The 18,271-nt window shown below is 43.5% G+C and overlaps 1 protein-coding gene across 4 annotated transcripts in view; it reads right to left on the bottom strand.

The window, feature by feature from the left end:
- The window catches only part of Tango2 (transport and golgi organization 2), a 120,117-nt gene that overhangs the window by 85,722 nt on the left and 16,124 nt on the right, over nt 1-18,271 (bottom strand). The window lies entirely within an intron of this gene.

Here is an 18,271-nt window from a genome sequence, read left to right as displayed (position 1 = left end):
ACTTCTCCCTTCCTTCAACATATCGAGAAGTGTCACCTTCTCAGCAATTGTCATCATTTTCCGTTGGCGTTTAGGCTCAGTACCAGCCTTAGCAGAAGCAGAACGCTTGGGTGCCATTGTAGGGGTTAAACAAAGTTAAAAAAAAAAGTTCAACTTCAAACACACACTGTCACGCACAGCACTGGTAATGTAAACAGCATCTATCTACCGAGAGAGCGGGAAACGGTGGCCGCGAAAGATGCTGGGGTCAGAGACAAGGGAAGCTGCTGCGGGTCGAGAAACGGTCAAAACACCAATCACAGGCGAGATTACAAAACTTGGGAGCTGATTCATCATCTATCACCAATGGAACCAATCACAGCCCATCTTACATGCTAGTTTCAAATTCAAATATACTTTACGCTATTTTATGCTTTTTTTGTTGTAGTAGTATAGGTTTATTCGAGATGTGATTTTTGCAACAAACAATATTATTGGATGCAGTACAAAAGATTCATGGAAAAGATGCACATTCATTACATTTGTATTTTATAATTAGTATATATGTAGCCATCAGCAGCCTTACACCATTCAAATATGACAATGTCAGACTGCATCTGATTAGCGTTTCATGTTCAGTTTAATTTTACTAGTACTATAATGAATTATCGTATGATCACATTCTCTTTTTAATTTCATTTTGTACTGAATTATATGTCATAATGCAATGAACCAACAGTACTAGCAGATATTAATAATTATTAATGGAATTAATGAAATATTTGGGTCTTCATATATCGCGACTATTTTTGAAATTTCCGGAAAATCCGCTATATATTTTCTCTTATAACATACGTACGTAATGGAAAAAATCCGCGAAGTCGTGAATCCGCGATAGTCGAACCGCGAAGTAGCGAGGGTTCACTGTAAGGGGCATATTGTGCTGGCAAGCTAATGACGTAGAAGCTGCTCTGACATCCTTAGCTTTCACTTAAAGTATGCAAAATGCTCTCCTGAATCTGAGAGAGGTCTCAGAAATAAAGTCCATTTAGGAAGAAGGACAATGCGTTCTCAGTCAGAGGTCGAAATGGGTCCTTGCCAGATCACTATAGGTTATGGCAGGCCCTCTGCTCTTCTGGTCCTGCTCAGGCAATACCTGAGAACTCCAACTGAACAGAGTGCTCTCTATTCTTCCTTAGAGCCAAGGACATCCATTAAGTTAAGTTCTTAAGGGAGAAAGAATGTATCCAGATCTTGGATAGGTCCTTGTTCTTGTCTAAAATCCAAGGGTGCATGAGCAAATCGTGTCTCCTTGTAAAAAAAGGCCTACTGTACTCTAGAACGATGGCTTGGATCTTACTAAAACGTTTTAGCAGAAGCCAAGGTCACCAGGGAGATAGCCTTCTGGGTAAGGTCTTTTCTAAGAAGAGGAGTGCAGTAAATCAAAAGAGGGACCTGTCAGTCGCTTCAACACTATGTCCAGGTTCCAGGAGACCAGATTTCCTTCCTTGCTTGGACTAGTCAAAGGACTTGATGAAGTTGCTTAAAAACTGAGTTCAATGTAGCTTGACACCCCTTAATGGAGGAATACAAGAGGTTCTAGATCTCCTCTGATAAAAGAGGCAATCTGCAATTTGGGTCACATATCTCAAAAGGAGAGACGTCGAGTCCTGAGACGCCAACTACGGAATATCGCTCACTTATTCTGATAGACAGAGCTAGAAGATTGATGTCTGCATTTGCAATAGTCCCTACTGTACGTCTAGAAAAACCCCTTCGTTCTGACACGCTGAGGCCCGTCCGGACAAGAGCGAGCAACTCTTGTTGGTATCTCTTGAAGTGAGGTTGACTGAATAGACAAGGATTGGGGAAGGAGTCTTGGAGAGACGACCAATAACCGTGGCAGGTTTGGAAATCATTATTCCATGGGTCAGGAACGGCTACAAGGGTCATCGTAACACTGCGATGAGCCTGAAACTGGTTCAGCACTTCCTTGACTATGGTGAAGGGCGGGAAGACATAGAGGTCCAAACTGGACCACATGGAGTTTGCTGCCGATGCTAGAGGGTCTGGGGCTGGAGGACAAAAGAGAGGAAGATGAAGGTTCCTCAAGGTGGCAAACAGGTCCAAAGTATGCTTGCCCCATAGATTCCACAGATCCCAACAGACCAAGTGATTCAAGGTCCACTCGGTGGTAAGAATCAGTTTCTGACAGCTCAGTTTGTCTGACAGAACTTATTAGTTTGCCTGAATAAATCGAGAGACTAGAAAACTCAATTTTGATCGTCCACAGTAGAAGTTCTCTTGCTATTGGTGGAGAGAAAATGAGCGAGAGAGCCTCCCTGCTAACGTAATATATGTTAGGACTGTGGTCTAGTCTAAATGGATTACCACAGTCTAGGAGTGAACTAGGGTCGAGAAACACTGAAGCCCTCTGACATAGATGTGAAGGCTCTGTTCTTCCAGGGACACGTCCCAGAAACTTCCCGGTACCCCAAGTGGGCTCCCCAACCTAGATCAAGGTGTTGAAAAGAAATCTAAATCTAGTCTTAGAGGATGAAGGAAATTCCCTTCCGAAAGTTAGTTCGGACAGCCACCACCGTATGTATGACTTAAATCTGGGGCTTTGGGAAAAACAAGTGTCCGGCTGTGTTTTTGGGAAAAAACAACAGTGTCCGGCTGTGTTTCCCTGTTCCAGTTGGTCTTGTGTTCAAAACCTTCAAGCATTTTTCCTTTGAAGGGAACTGAAGAAGACAGTCGTCCAGGAAAAACTGATGTTCATGACCAGAATGAAGTCATATGTAAGAGGAGTGAGGACTTGAGAAAACTTGTGCTGTAGAGGCTGAAGCCTAGATCTCCGAACTGAAAGATCCTGCGTCATAAGACAGATCTGAGATACTCTCTGAAGTCCGGACATGGACATGGAAGGGAGTATCCTGCATATCCAAGGTCTCCATCCAATCGCCCTAGAGAATGGATGACAGGACTGTCTGGTTCGTCTTTGTCTTGAACTTCATTCTCTTTTCAAAGAGAAAAAGGGGTTGTGGGCCATGCAGGCTCACTGACGACCCTGCAGACTAGCAAGCAACTGAGCGAACGTGCAGATCATCATGCAGACTCACAGACAACTGGACTAGTTGTTGACCCTGCTGATTCTTGACATCCATGCAGACATGTGGAGTTTCGAGCATGCTCAACTCCTTATTTAGACTTGATAATGTCTTGCGTGGACTCGACAACACCTCGTACAGACTGAAAACATATGCAGACCTGTGCAAAAAGCTTGATAAGTCTGTAAGACATACAAAAGCCTGGGAAGGGGAAAACAGTGTCCTTGTCCAAAACCAGGTGTGACGAATTCTTCTGCCTTCAGACACAATCCTTTCAAGAGAAAATAGTCCATGAGCGGGCACTTGATGTTCAGCGGCGGGAGCCTAATACTGGCTAGATAGTGCTGAGCGCTCTGGAACAGGTGTCGGGCATTTGGGAATTGGCACCAGGAGCTTGGAAGTTGATTTCAGGTGTTTGGGAATGGGGGCCACTAGAAAGCGCTGGTCCAAAAGGGTTCATGGTGCTTTCTCTTTTTGCTTGAGCCCAAGTAAAGTCTTTCAACAAAAGAACGCTCAGGAGTGAAGGTATCGCCATTCCAAAGGAAGTTGGACTGAGAAAGCGATAAGGAACCACAGTGAAACTGCAGGAAGGCTGTGAGAGGAAGCTAGCCTCCTTACCGCTTGACAGAAAGCGGAGAATGGCAACCGTCATCTGCGTGTATCTTCAGCGGCCGTGAAGAACCAAAAAACGTTACGGTACTTACTGTTTGCGCCGAAAAACTCAGAACTGGATGAAAACTAGAAGAAGAATTGCAAAACTCTCACGTGAAGTCTGTCTAACTTGACTAAAGTCTCAGTGGACGACAGTCCTCAGTAGACTCATCCACTAAAAATGTTCTGAGTAAGAAGAAAAAGGGGCTAGAAATTAGCAGACCATCTGAAAGTAGCTGTGATTCTCTTGGCAGACAGAAAGCCCGAAAATTCTGAGAGTTGAGACTGACATCCAAAAAGTTGACTCTTGCGATGGAGGCTGTGTTCTGAGGAAGAGGTGATGTAGGTCTGTAGACAATAACAGGGCTGATTGCGACTGTGGCGCTCACAGTAGAAAAGGAGCACCAGAGCTCTCTCTTCTTGAGATTCCAAAGAAAAGAGCAGAAATCTCTAAAAACCATCTCAACTGTCCTTGTCTGCATAGGACAGGACTAAAGACAATCCGAAGCGACGTCTCTCGATAAACACTTCGGAGTCCTCTATCTTCTTAGCATGTGCTCCTGCTGCCAGTCAAGAAAAACTTCTTACTTCAAAAATCTTGACAAGATCTTTGACAAGGAAGTCTAGTTCTGTCAAAGCACCAGAGGGAGGAAGTCCAAAGACACTTGTCTTGCTCCCTATTCAACAAAAGCCAAACTCCCAACTACCTGAAAGACTTCTTAGAGAAAGAAGAAAAGCCAGAGGTGGGAGCTTTCTTCAACAAGCTCATAAATTCAGGACACAAAAGTCCCTGTCTGCAAAGGACAGGACTCCAAGACACTAACAGTCGCTAACAAGGGAGCAAAGTCGGCAACGTCGGCTTGTCTGGATCCCTAGGTGAAGGTGGAACAAACTGGAAAGAGCCAAAATGTTTGTGAGCAGTCTGTATAGTGCTCAGAGGTGGGAGTCCAATACTGAAGAGCTAGCGCCTGGTGATCAGGGACTGGCGCTGGCCACTTGAAAGCTGGAGTCAGGCGTTCAATCAGAGACTGGCCCTCAAGAAAGAACAACAGTGTGTTCTTAGCAAAGATGGGTGCCGAGTACTAGAGAGGAACTGGCTCCAGACACTAGTAGACTCGTGCAGGGCACATGAGAGCAGGCAATGGGAGCTCTGTAGGTTGGTGCTGGGTACTAAAGAGAGTGCCAAGTGCCCGGGAACTGATGTCAGGCGTTCGGGAATAGATGCTGCAAGTAGGATGGCGCCCGGGAACTGGTGTTAGGCATTTGGGAATAGGTGCTGCAAGTAGGATGGTGCCTGGGACCTGGTGTCGGGCATTCAGGAATAGGTGCCGCAAGTAGGATGTCGCCAGGTGCTCATGAAGACCTCAACTGACGAATGATGAGAACACTACATGTCCATCAGGACACCTTTCCAGTGGTTGTCTAACACTACTGTACACATCCATCAAGATGCCTTTCCAGAGGCTGTCTGCCGATACCTGGGAATGTATTACAGGTTTGACCGAGGGGGAAACTGCCCAGGGGCAACCTCCACGGACTCTCTTGGGCCACCAGTATGTCTCCTCCCAGGTTTAGGGGAGTATGGCAGGGACTTTAGGTCTAAGAGATCCAATGGGCCAAATAGCCACCCCCTCCACTACACATCCATCATGACGCCTTTTCAGTGGCTGTCTGTCGAAACCTGGGAATGTGCAACAGGTTCGACTGATGGGGCTACTACAAGGGGGACGTCCCACCAGCCTCCATTGGACTTTCAGTATGCCTCCTCCCAGGTTTAGGGGGAGTCTGACAGTGACTCAGGTCTGGGAGAAATGGCGGATGGGATAATCACCTCCTCCACTGCACAACACTTCACTGCTACAAGGTTAATTTTCTGTTAACCTAGACACAAGACTGGCAATGGCGCAGGAAGGAAATGAGGGAGCCAGGTGCGGGACCAACTGGATAAAAAGTAGGAGGGCTAGTAGAGGGAGAGAAAAATGGATGTGGAGAGTTGGCTGCAGGCGTTTGGGCGCTGGCACCAGGCGCATGAGAGCAGGAACTGGGTGTTCTGTAACTGGCGCTAGGCGAGCTGGTGTTGGGAGCGCAGAGTATGGTTCTCAGCTCTCACGAACACCTTCTCTCCTAAAAACGTTAACCACAAAATCCCTCCTTACTACATTCCTACCCTTACACTTTTTCAGTTCTCTGCAAAGGAAAAAATTGTGAAAAGATGTTTACATCTCGATAGGAACTTCGCTACAGTAGCAAAAAAATTACGAACTTGAATCAGATCTCAATAATAACAAAACAATAAAAAACTGATCCTGAAACCCAATAACCTTGAAGGCTATTCGAAATCAGCAGTAACACTTCACCGAAATCCGGTTATACAACTGGCAAATAATGAACAGAGCTGCTGCAAACAACTAATGTTTACATCGGGCATGGCAGAAACAGAATGAGGTTGTCTGCTAAGTCATTCCTGGTATTCTGGTTAGTGGATGGGACTAGTCACCTACACTAAACGATTGAAACGGTACCACGAATTTTGAATTTAAGCTGCTGCGCGAGTTACAAACTATAGCTATATAATTACTTGGTAAGATACTTATATAAAATTAGCTGTTTAACAAATGTCCAACAGATAACTTTAGGTGTGCTTGAATCACTTGCTAAACTGTGACATCAAATACTATATATCAAAATTCAATCAAATGTAGGGAATGATAAATTGGGAAAGGAACTATAAGGAAAAAACTAGCCTGATCCCAAAAGGGGAGACTGCAAACACCAATTAGCAACAAAATTAGAAGCAATTTAAGGAATACACATAAAAAATGTTCTATATAAGTATGAAATAAAAGGAGTTACACTCAAGAATCTAATGAACTTCAAAGTATGTGTTATTACTAAGGTGTGTATTTACCAAAGCCATAATACTACTCAAAGGTGTATTTGACAAGGAAGTGCTAACACCAGCTTATGTTACTTATCAGTTATTGCTAAGTAGAAGCATGGCCAAAGGTGAAAAACCACAGATAAACTGTGTACTGCATAATAAAAAAGGCATTATGGTAAAGCTCACAGCTTGTGAAGTGCTTTGCAGGAGGTTCATGACAGTCTTATATCTGTGATACTATCCCTTCTAAGAATGTGACCAGGATTTAACTACTCCTTTGGTGATGAATAAGAATTCAAAATGCAATACATACAAAACATAAAGCTCACAAATCTGCACAGCTTGATAAAAATGACATTTTTATGATAAAATAAAGTTTTATATATACTTACCAAGTAACTACATAGCTATTAGTTTCTAAATTTGAAATTCGTGGTAATGCGCTGTTGTTTAAGTGTAGGCAACTAGACCCCGTCCACTACCGGGGAAGAATAGGTACAAGTGCTGAAGAGTCCAATTTGTTTGTGCCCTATGTCCATGAGAGGGGAGGTGGGAGGGCTTTGATCATGTAGTTACTTGGGAAGTATATATAAAACTTTACTTTATCATAAAAATGTCATTTTTCTATAAGTACCTTACCAAATAACTACATAGCTGAATCCCACTTTGACAGGAGGTGATAAGCATGGACATTTTCCGTCCAAAAACACTCAATAAAGGGGATGAATTTGAAATAGAAAGGTAGCTAGCATTGGTGTAATGCTTGTTGTAACCTTACCTGGTGAGAGAGTTGCAGCATGAAGATACTGCCTCTGGTTGGCACTCATCTCAACCTGTAGTGACACGGCAGTAAGGCCCAGTGTCATCTCTACTTCAGTCAAGGTGTACTCCAAAGACTGACAAGGCCTTACAAAATAAATGCCCTTACCCTGGATGCAGTACAATAAATACAACCAGAAATTCATTACCACACAATATTAAAACCATCATCCAACCATTAAAAACCAAAGACTGGTGGGTACTCCTGGTACATGGCACCACCAGGCATCCCAAAAATCAGCATCCTTTAACAAGGCATGGAGATAAGAGGATTCAAAGGTATAACCCCCTATCCTTCTTCCCCCAATACCATGCCAGCCATGGCAAATGGGCCTAATGTACTGCAATTATTATAGACTGTTTCCACATCGTGCAAATAATGGGAAGCGAACACTAATTTTGACTTCCAGTAAGTTGATTGGAGAATTGTGGAGAGCGACAAGTTCTTAAAAGCCAACAAAGTGGTGACTGCTCTAATCTCCTGAGCTCTTACTTTAAACATAAAGAGATTGGCTTCTTGAATCTTCCAATGTGACTCAGAAATAACACTTTAAAAAGAAGGCCAAGGCATTCTTAGATAACGGCCGTGAGGGTTTTTTTTACCGACCACCACAGATTCTGAGAGGGACCTCTAATAACTTTGGTCCTGTCCAACTTGTAATTAAGAGCTCTAACTGGGCAAAGAGTTCTCTTCTGGTCTGCTGGCCAACAAGCTCTTGATCATAAACAAATGAGGCCAATGGTTGGACAGGTTTTGTTCTTTGCCAGGAATCCAAGTGTGAATGAGCAGACCACATCTCCTTGCGAAAACCGACTCGCTTACCGAAGGTGTTAATTCGCTGATCCTCTTTGCAGTAGCCAACGCAACTAACAAGAGAGTCTTTCTGGTTAAATTTCTCAGTGATAAAGCATGAAGGGGCTCAAATGTAGGGCCGGAGAGCCATTTGAGGACAATATCTAGATTCCAGGCCACTGATGTAGACTTCTCTTGCTTGGAAGTATCTAGGGACTTAATTAGATTGCTTATGACTTGATTAGCAGACAACTCGAGACCTCTATATCTAAACACGGCATTTAGCACAGATCTATAACCTCTGATTGTAGAGGTGGCCAAGCCTCAAGAGGATCTCAGGAACATTAAAAAATCAGCAATCTGTGATACAGAGATTTTAGATGACGATATGCTGTCTCTTTGGCACCAGTCACGAAAGACTGTCCACTTCGCCTGGTAGACATTAATGGAAGACTGACATCTGCATTTGGCAATTGCTTCTGCAGCTTGAAAAGCCCTTCGCTCTGACAAGCTCCTTGAAAGTCTGAAGCCTGTCGGAGCGAGAGCGGATAAGCCTAGGTGGAAGCGATGGAAGTGAGGCTGCTTTAGTAGGCTTCTCTTCTGAGGTAGAAGTCTGGGGAAGTCTATTAAGAGACTGAGAAGGTCCAAGAACCACTCCGTCTGTGGCCTAAACGGAGCTACAAGTGTCATGGACACGTTGGTGCGGGTCATGAACTTGTTTAGGACTTCCCTCACCATGCTAAATGGTGGGAAGGCATAGACATCTAAGCCCAACCAGTCCTGGAGCATGGCATCTGTTGCCCATGCCCAAGGATCTGGGGCTGAAAAACAGTAGATGGGGAGGTGATGGTCCCTTGACGTCGCAAACAAGTCTACTGACGCTTTTCCCCACTGTTTCCACAGGTCGGTGCACACCTGTGGATTCAGTGTCCATTCCGTTGGAAGGACCTGTTTGCAGCAACTTAACTTGTCCACCAGAACTTTTAACTTTCCCTGGATGAAGCGAGTTATTATCCTGGTATGGTTGATCTCTGCCCAGAGAAGATCCTTGGCTGCTTCATAAAAGTAGAAGGAATGAGTCCCTCCCTGATTTTTTATGTAGGCCAATGCGGTTGTGTTGTCCGAGTGGACTGTGATTGTCTTGCCATAAGTCTCCATCACAAAATGTTGTAAGGCCAAGTGAATCGCCTTCAATTCCCTTACATTTACATGCAATTTCTTCTCTTCTGACGACCACTTCCCGGATATTTCCATGTCGTTCAAAAGCAACTCCCCACCCAGTGTCTGAATACAATTCAACGTTAGGCCAGGGTTCAGCGGGTGCAATGACTTTCCTATTGAGAACCTCTCCTCTGCAAGCCACCACCGAAGATCCTCCTTAATTTCGGGAGCAATGTGGAATATGAAGGAGTATGGGAGAGTTTTCCTCTGCCAACTGGCCTTTAGGAAGAATCGTAGGACTCTTGAATGTAACCTTCCTAAAGGCATGAACTTCTTGATGGACGAGAGAGTGCCCAGCAGACTCATCCACTCGTTGGCTGTGCATGATGGGCGAGATATGAATTTTCTTACTCTCCTCAGGCAGTTTTGAATCCTTTTGTGGGACGGAAAAGTCCGAAAAGTCTGAGCATCGATCCTCATCCCCAAATAGAGAATTGACTGTGTTGGAGTAACTTGGGATTTCTGGACACTGATTAAAAGACCCAACTCTTAGGCCAGTAGTAGAGTCTTTTGAAGGTCTTCCGTGCATCTTTTCTTCGATGGGGAGCGTAGTAGTCAGTTGTCCAGATATATAGAGACATTGATCCCCATGAGATGGAGCCATTTCGCTACAGGGGCAAGAATGCGGGTGAATACTTGTGGAGCTGTAGAGAGGTCGAAACAGAGAGCCTTGAACTGCAGGACCCTGCCCTGGAATACGAACCGCAGACACTTCCTTGAGTCTGGATGTACTGGGACATGAAAGTATGCATCCTCCATGTCGATCATTACCATCCAATCTCCCTGATGAATGGCTGGCAGGACTGAACGGTTCTTTTCCATTTTGAACTTGGTGGTCTGCACAAAAAAGTTCAACGCACTGACGTTTAGGATGGTCTCCAACCTCCCGATGCCTTGGGGACGACGAACAGTCGGTTGTAAAACCCCTCTGTGCTTATGTCATTAATCAACTCCACAGTTCTTTTCCTGAGTAGTGACGATAATTCTTCCTTTAAGGCCAAAACCTCTCCGAGCCTTCCGAGTAGGTTGTTAAGCTGATAGGTGAGGATGTCAAAAGAGGTTTCTCCCTGAATGGGATGGTATAACCCTCTTGTAGGACTTTTACTACCAAGGGCTCTGCATTCCTGGCTTCCCATCTGTCCCAAAACTGGAGAAGCCTGGCTCCTGCAGGGATGTGGAGGACTTGAACCTCACTTGCAAGAGGCCAGTTTGGAGGACGACTTCTTGGAGAAGGAGCTAAGTCCCTCTGATCCTATGTAGCAGCAAGTTACTTTAGTAAAAGCCCAAGGATGTTATCCAACTGCCGTTGGAATGTCTGTGACGGCAGGCGTTGGCGCCAAACATTTGGCTTCTGGCGCCAAGCGTACCGAAGGAGAGAATTCTGGCACATGGCACTCGGAAACTGGGCGTACGGACACTGGGCGTCACTCCGCAGTTGGGCGCTCGGACACTGAGTGCCCGTAACCCGATCGCCCGGACACTGGGCAATCCGACACCATACACTCGGACACTGGGCATCTGGACACTGTGAGCTAAGAAGTTGGGCGCTTCGACACAGAACGGACAGACACTACACGTTCGGGAACCAGGCGCTCGGCCATTGGATGCTCAGACAACTTGGATGAGGAATGCCACGTCATAGACCGGCTCACCATCACCAAAGTGTCATGCACAAGCCAATCGGGACTGGAAGTTAGGCGTTTGGACACAGAACACTTTGACAATGCACGTTCAGACACTAGGCACTTGGCCGCTGGGTGCTCAGACAACTTGGGTAAGGAATGCCACGTCAAAGACTGGCTCTCCGTTACCAAAGTGTTATGCACAAACCACCCGGGACAAGCCCAAAAACTGTAGGAGAGAAGAGGGCTGTGCTCTTGTTCCCTGGGAATCTTACGTGGGAGTGGGAAAGTATGCTCAGGGGAAGGTGCATGCCTTTTCAATGGCCTAGACGCTTTTAAAAACCGTTTATGCCCGCTGTTCGCACTGATGTCCGAATCACTGGACGACAGAGCATGTACAGTGAAACCCCCGTTTTCGCGGGGGACGCATCCCACACCCCCCCGCGAATAGGTCAAATCCGCGAATGCTTACAACGCCCCTCTAAAAATGCTTATACCTGTCTACCATAAAGGGTCAAACACCAAAGTATCCCTAAAAATACCAGCCTACATCAAATATACATTAAACTATTACCTTATTACTGTATTAATCTTTGAAATGATACTATTAATATAATTTCCAAGCCATCTTAAACATTTTATCATTACATTTATACGTACGTACTGTATGGCTTACAAAGGTTGTAGGTGAAACTAATCCAGTCCCCGCTTAAAAATACTGTATTAGCCACACATTTTCTTTCATACAGTTATAAGCTGTTCCGTTTTCTTTTCAGGGGAACCATTGGTATTTACGAATACAGTATGAAATTCACAAAAGAGAGAAAAATTTAAAAACGTATGCACATTTTAAAAAATTTAATACTTCTATATTTGTACCTGTCTACCATGAAAGGTCAACACCAAAGTACTGTACAGTATGCCTAAAAATACCAGCCTACATCAAATATACATTAAACTGTACCTTATTACTGTATTAATCTTTGAAATGATACTAATTAATATAATTTCCAAGTCATCTTAAACATTTTATCGTTAAATTTATATGTACACTCGGCAAGGAAAGTGAAGATACAGTTTTTTTAAATCTTCGGACATACAGTATATTGCTCAATAATGCGACATCTGGCAACTTTAGAAAGGGGAGGAGCTTCTGTCTTAGTGTGTTGGTTTTTTGCTTGACCTCCTATAACTTTCAATCATATTCTACGATTCTGACATCATTGATACTTAAATGCAGTAGTAAGCTTTACAGTATTCGCTCAAGTTGTAATTTGCAGCGACAGTTCTGAGCAAAATAAACATTTTTCGACGTAACCTACCAATTAACCTTATACAAATGAATTTATGACACCACAATGAACGGAATGCTTGCATAATCGGAAACGTGATCTTCCATAGTGAAATCAAGAGTTAAATTTGAGCAATGTTGGGGAACAATAAAGGAACAAATGCAATGTTAATCATGAGAGAGAGAGAGAGAGAGAGAGAGAGAGAGAGAGAGAGAGAGAGAGAGAGAGAGAGAGAGAGAGAGAGAGAGAGAGAGAGAGAGAGAGAGAGAGAGAGTTGCTGTTGTGTAAGCCTAGGCCTATATGTAGAGCTACTCATTTCATTATTTTTTTTTTTTTAGAGATTGAGCGATACTATATTTGTATAGTATGTTTTAGCGATGGAGAGAGAGAGAGAGAGAGAGAGAGAGAGAGAGAGAGAGAGAGAGAGAGTTGCTGTTGTGTAAGCCTAGGCCTATATGTAGAGCTACTCATTTCATTATTTTTTTTTTTTTGGAGATTGAGCAATACCTACTAGCCACGCTTTTGTATCAGGAGAGAGAGAGAGAGAGAGAGTCGAGAGAGAGAGAGAGAGAGAGAGAGAGAGAGAGAGAGAAACTATAATAACGCAGAGAGAACGGGCAACGTCAAGAAACATCCAGTTACTTGTGTTTTCCCGCTGAAGTGCTCCACACATCATAGAGAACGCTCTTGCAGATTTAAATAAATTTGGTCAACTTACCGTAGCTGTCGCAACATTTACTGCCATTAATTCCAGCTGACTTTTAACACCGTGAAATACAAATATGAATGTGTGAAAATTAAAGAAATTATCACTACCTCGTATGATGATGCAATAATAAGCCTGTCCATAACGGAAAACGAGTAAATATTGCTGTTCTGATAAAGAGTACTACACCGTGGATATTCACACACTATCTTTTCTATCTCTATGAACCAAGTCATCTGAGAAATTCTGATTACTTCGGACATGCTTGGTGTTTTTAAGTATCTGAATGTTTTTGTTTTGCAGATTTAACATATATGATATAATTTGCATTGTATTTTCATATTCTAGAGTAAATTTACCGAGATTATGTGTTTTCTGTAAGAAAAAAATAAAAATTCGATGAACGAAATCTAAAGAAAACTGTATCTTCACTTTTCTTGCCGAGTGTACATACTGTAGGGCTTACAGCTGTAGGTTAAAATAATCCAGTCCCCCCTATGTATTCAGTCACACTTTCTTTCATACAGTTATAAGCCAAACCCATTTTTCTTTCGGGGAACATTGGTATTTACGTATACGTAATTCACAAAAAGAGAAAAAATTCTTTAAAATTTATGCACATTTTAAAAATTTCATACTTCTTTACTTATGTATTAAGATTACTACATACGTAAATCACACAGGTACTCACCAGCGATGAATGTTGATTAAAGATGATGATGATGAATTAGCTGTGCAGTGCGATGAATAATGATGAAGATATGACTGCACAGCAAAGCAGAGTTGTTACAACTCATCTGAGGGTGCCTCTTCACCTTCAGGAGGCACTTCTTCAGTTGATTTGGGAGGCAAGACTTCAGGCAGTTGGGGAGGCATTTCTTCAGGCGATTCGAGAGGCACTACTTCAGGCGACTGGGGAGGCACTTCTTCGGGTGATTTTGGAGGCTTTGGTGGGGCCTTCTTCGTCCGTTTGATGAACATGGTGATAGGCAGCTGCTGTCGCTGCTTTTTCATGGTGGTGAGGGTTTGATTATAGGGCTCCCATGCTGAATCAAGCATGTTTGAAAACTTTAAGGAGCGAATTCCATAAAAGGAACCCATGTTGAAACATACTCCAGCAGATCCTGAATCATTCTCTTCATGTGGGACAGACGTTTGAAAGTCAGGCCGCTCTCTTCTTCCTCCTGCTCCTCCCTGAACCTGGCGTATCTTCTTCCTCACTGGCAGACTTCGTCAGCTCTTCCAAATCCTGGTCCGTCAGAGGGTCAGAGTGAGCATCAATAAGGGTGCCAATTTCATCCTCGGTGATGTCCTCGAAGCCTTCCCACCTAGAATCCTCGCCAACTGGACAGCCTTATTGATGGCCGAATGCTGAATTTCTTGAGGAGAGAAGCCCTGTAATCATGAACACACTCCAGCCACAACTTGTTCCAGCATGCTTCAGGGTCTCCTTCTTCATGTCATTCAGTGATCAGCTGATGATGCTCAGACATGAAAAATCGTGAATTTACGCCAATATTATTTTAGCGTAAATTCACTGTCACTGTCCATTGCAGTTACAAGGTGCTGGAGGGAGTTCCCGGTTTAATAGAGTGCCTTGAAGGCAAGGATCACGCCTGGTCCATAGGCTGGAGGAGAGAGGTGGTGTTGGGAGGGAGGAACTCAAACTGGACTCCCTTGTAAGAAAGATCGAGAGGGTGGCCACCAGCATTATCCATAATCAGCAACGCCTTGAACTCCATGCCCAAGTCGTTCAGGTATTGCCTAACTTGAGGGACGAAGCTCTGATGGAACCAGTACTCTGTGAGGACTTTGGTGATCCAGGCCATAGGGTTATGCATCCAGAACACAGGAAGCAATGCCTTGTTCTTATTCTTGAGGGCCCTGGTGTTTGCAGCCTTGTAAATGAGGCCTGGTTTAAGCATGAAACCGGCTGCATTCCAACACATGAGGAGGGTAACCCTATCCTTCTGGGCCTTGAACTGGAGGCTTTAGCTGTAGTCCCTTCATAATATGTCCGGGGAAGGCATCTTCTTCCAGAACAGGCCAGTCTCATCCATATTGAACACCTGTTCTGGATGGTAGCCCTTCTCCTCGATGATCTTCTTGAAGGCTTCCGGATATGTCGCGGCTGCTTCAGTGTCTGCAGATGCAGCTTCCCCATGCAGAGTAACAGACTTTAGGTTGAACTGCTTTTGAAATCTGTGGAACCACCCCTTGCTGGCCTGGAAACCTTGAGGCACTGATGATGGTCCTGCTTGGGGCTCTTCCCCCTCTTCTTCTTCTGCTGGTTCATCAAAGCCTAGAAATTCCAATTCGCCTTCTTCAACACCTTCCTCTGCCTGTACTACGTCGTCGCCTTCCTTAGCAGTTGATAACTGCCGGTGGAGTTGTCGTGCTTTCTCGCGAATGATGTTGGAGTCGAGGGGCACGTTTTTCTTCCAGCAGTCCTTTATCCAGACTGCCAGAGCAGATTCCATTTTCACAATTGTTTTATCCCGTACTGTTGCAACTGTCTTTGCACTACCGAAGTAGCTCATACTCACAGACTTGCTTTTCTCCGCCTCTTTCTTCTTGAAATATCTCACTGTATTCTCATTAACACTGAAATGGCAGCCAACTATGGCAAAACTTTTGCCCTCCTTTAACATGTCAAGAAGTTTCACCTTCTCCTCGAGTTTCATAACAGATTTCTTTCTTTTAAACTCTTTGCCAGAAGGCTTTGAAGGAGCAGGGCATTTTTTAGCAGGCATTTTTGGGCCGAATACCGCTGATTCACAAAGATAAAAAATCGAAATGGACAGACGCACGGTTTCACATGGTAAGATGCTGCGAACTATAAGCACAATCTGAAGATGATGCTGTCAAGCGTCCTCCCAGAATTCAGTGTTCGCGAGTTGGTTGTGAATGTTCAGCCAATGAGCGCCAAGTGAACAGCCAATGAGCGCCAAGGAAAATGAATGGTGCTTCTGGATTGGCTGTTTTGCAGATGACAGCCAATAGTGTGTTGATTATCACTGATCCTAGGTACACAGCGTCTAGCATTGCGATTTCTTTGTATTTGCAGAGAGGTGGCTTGGGTGAAGCACTTTTAAGAAAAACAAATATATATTATTGAAATTTTGCTGTGTTTACATTAATATATTACAGTACTGTAGTATTTGAAAATTAGTAAATCATTTTTAACTTACAAAATGTACTTACAGCAGTCATTACAGTAATATATACTTTACATACATGAAAATGCTACGTACCGCAGATGTAAACATACATACCCTGCAGTATTCCTGTTGTCTTACGTATTTTAGATATGCTCTACGAATCACCCGTAGTACTGTACTATACTATATATCATCCTAAAACACTTTTTGTATGTAATATTTAAAAATCATCTTACAACAAAACATTTTTATAAAATGTATATGTACTGTATGAGCAGAAGGTCCGTGTTAGTATATGTATTGCGCAACCAACCAATAGTACCATAAATTATTTACCGTAGGGAAATTTTCGGTCAATGACCCAATATACAACCCGTTTTTATTGCTATTGTACAACAAAACATTTTATAAAATGTACGTACTGTATTATTGAGAAGATCCGTGTTAGTATATGTAATCTGCCAATAAATGGTACAGTAGTACCATGCGTGTACCGTGAGCGGCAAATTATCGGCAAATGACCCAATACAGTATACAGTAGTGTAATCCGTTTTATTGCTACTGTATCTCACGCTTGTGTGTTTTGCATGTACAGTACTATGGTCTAAAAATATTTTTGAAATTGTGCATTAAGATGTCCTCTGAATGCTCTGCTTCTTCTAAGGCCTCTGGCAATAGCCTACAATTACTGTAATGACTGATGAGAAGAAAGTACTGTAGACATGATTGTTTTGTTAAGAGAGGGCAAAAGTCACGGAGAAGTAGCAGCCCATTACAGCATGACATTAATTGCGGTCGCCCACACTGAGCATGAACAAGGTAAAATACTCATGCACCCCTACTGTACCACCTTCGTTGCCATGTTCAAATACCTTAACATGACAGCGCCTCCCGTCATTCATCGTACTGTACAACTAATTCATCATCATCATCTACAGCATACTGAAATCAACATTCATCACCAGTTACTACCCGTATGATTTAACTTTACAGTACAGTACAGTACTGTATTATTTATTATTATTAAGGTACCCAGTGTAGTATACATAATATTATTATTTAATTTCTATTACTATTATATGTACAGTACTGTAGTACAGTATTATTATTGATTTACATGATTTTTTAATGTTATTATACAATAAATATGAAAATACATAATACTATTACTATACGAAAAAGACAAAAAAAATCTGCATCCGCGAATATGGAGTTTCCCGTGAATATTTTTATAGATATGTTCCATGGAAAAACCCACGAATGTGTGAGTTACCCGCAAAACTTTTTTAGATAGGTTCCATAGAAAAACCCGCGAGTGGGTGAGTCCGCGAACCTTGAGCACGCGAATACGGGGGGTTCACTGTATAGCCATATGAACGCCTTTCCAACGGCGAACGCTGAGTCCTGGGTTTGATCAACAGGCTCGGTTAGGGAGGCAATTACCTGTGGGCAAACCCCCCCACCGACCTCCCTTGGGCTTCCGGTTTGCTCCCTCCCAGGTTTGGGGGAGTCTAACATTGACCTCTGTCTAGGAGCATCGGTGGGATGAGTAACCACCACCACTTGCACTGCACTTGCACCAACACTAATTGCGCTTACCTGATCCATAAGGGCCTTATCTGAAGACCCGATTTGGGCAAAGGTATTAACAAGCAGACCAAACTTTTGGTCGATTCTAGCCTCTTGACTGGCGATGGCATCGGGTTTGGAAGAATGGGAGCCAGGTGATGGAGTTTGAGGAAAAGTCGGAGGGCTGGTGATCAGGGAGAACACAGGTAGAGGTGTAGAAGGCACAGGTTGAGAAGCAATATCTGATTTTGGAGTAGAAACCTGACTAGCTATAGATTTAGCCTTGGCTCTAGCAGCCGCTGTTCTCTGTCTCTCTCTTTGGAGTCTATCTAAATTAGATGTGCTTCCAAAACTTTCCTTTTACCCTGATTCAAGTTCAAATGAGCAAATTTGCCGCCTACAATGCCAACACAAAGTGTGCGAGTCATACTTAACAGAAGTCAGTCCAGTATTACAGCCTTTGCTGC

This window comes from Macrobrachium rosenbergii, chromosome 48, assembly GCF_040412425.1.
Source record: "Macrobrachium rosenbergii isolate ZJJX-2024 chromosome 48, ASM4041242v1, whole genome shotgun sequence".
Classification (NCBI taxonomy): domain Eukaryota; kingdom Metazoa; phylum Arthropoda; class Malacostraca; order Decapoda; family Palaemonidae; genus Macrobrachium; species Macrobrachium rosenbergii.
This window is presented reverse-complemented; position numbering and strand designations above follow the sequence as displayed.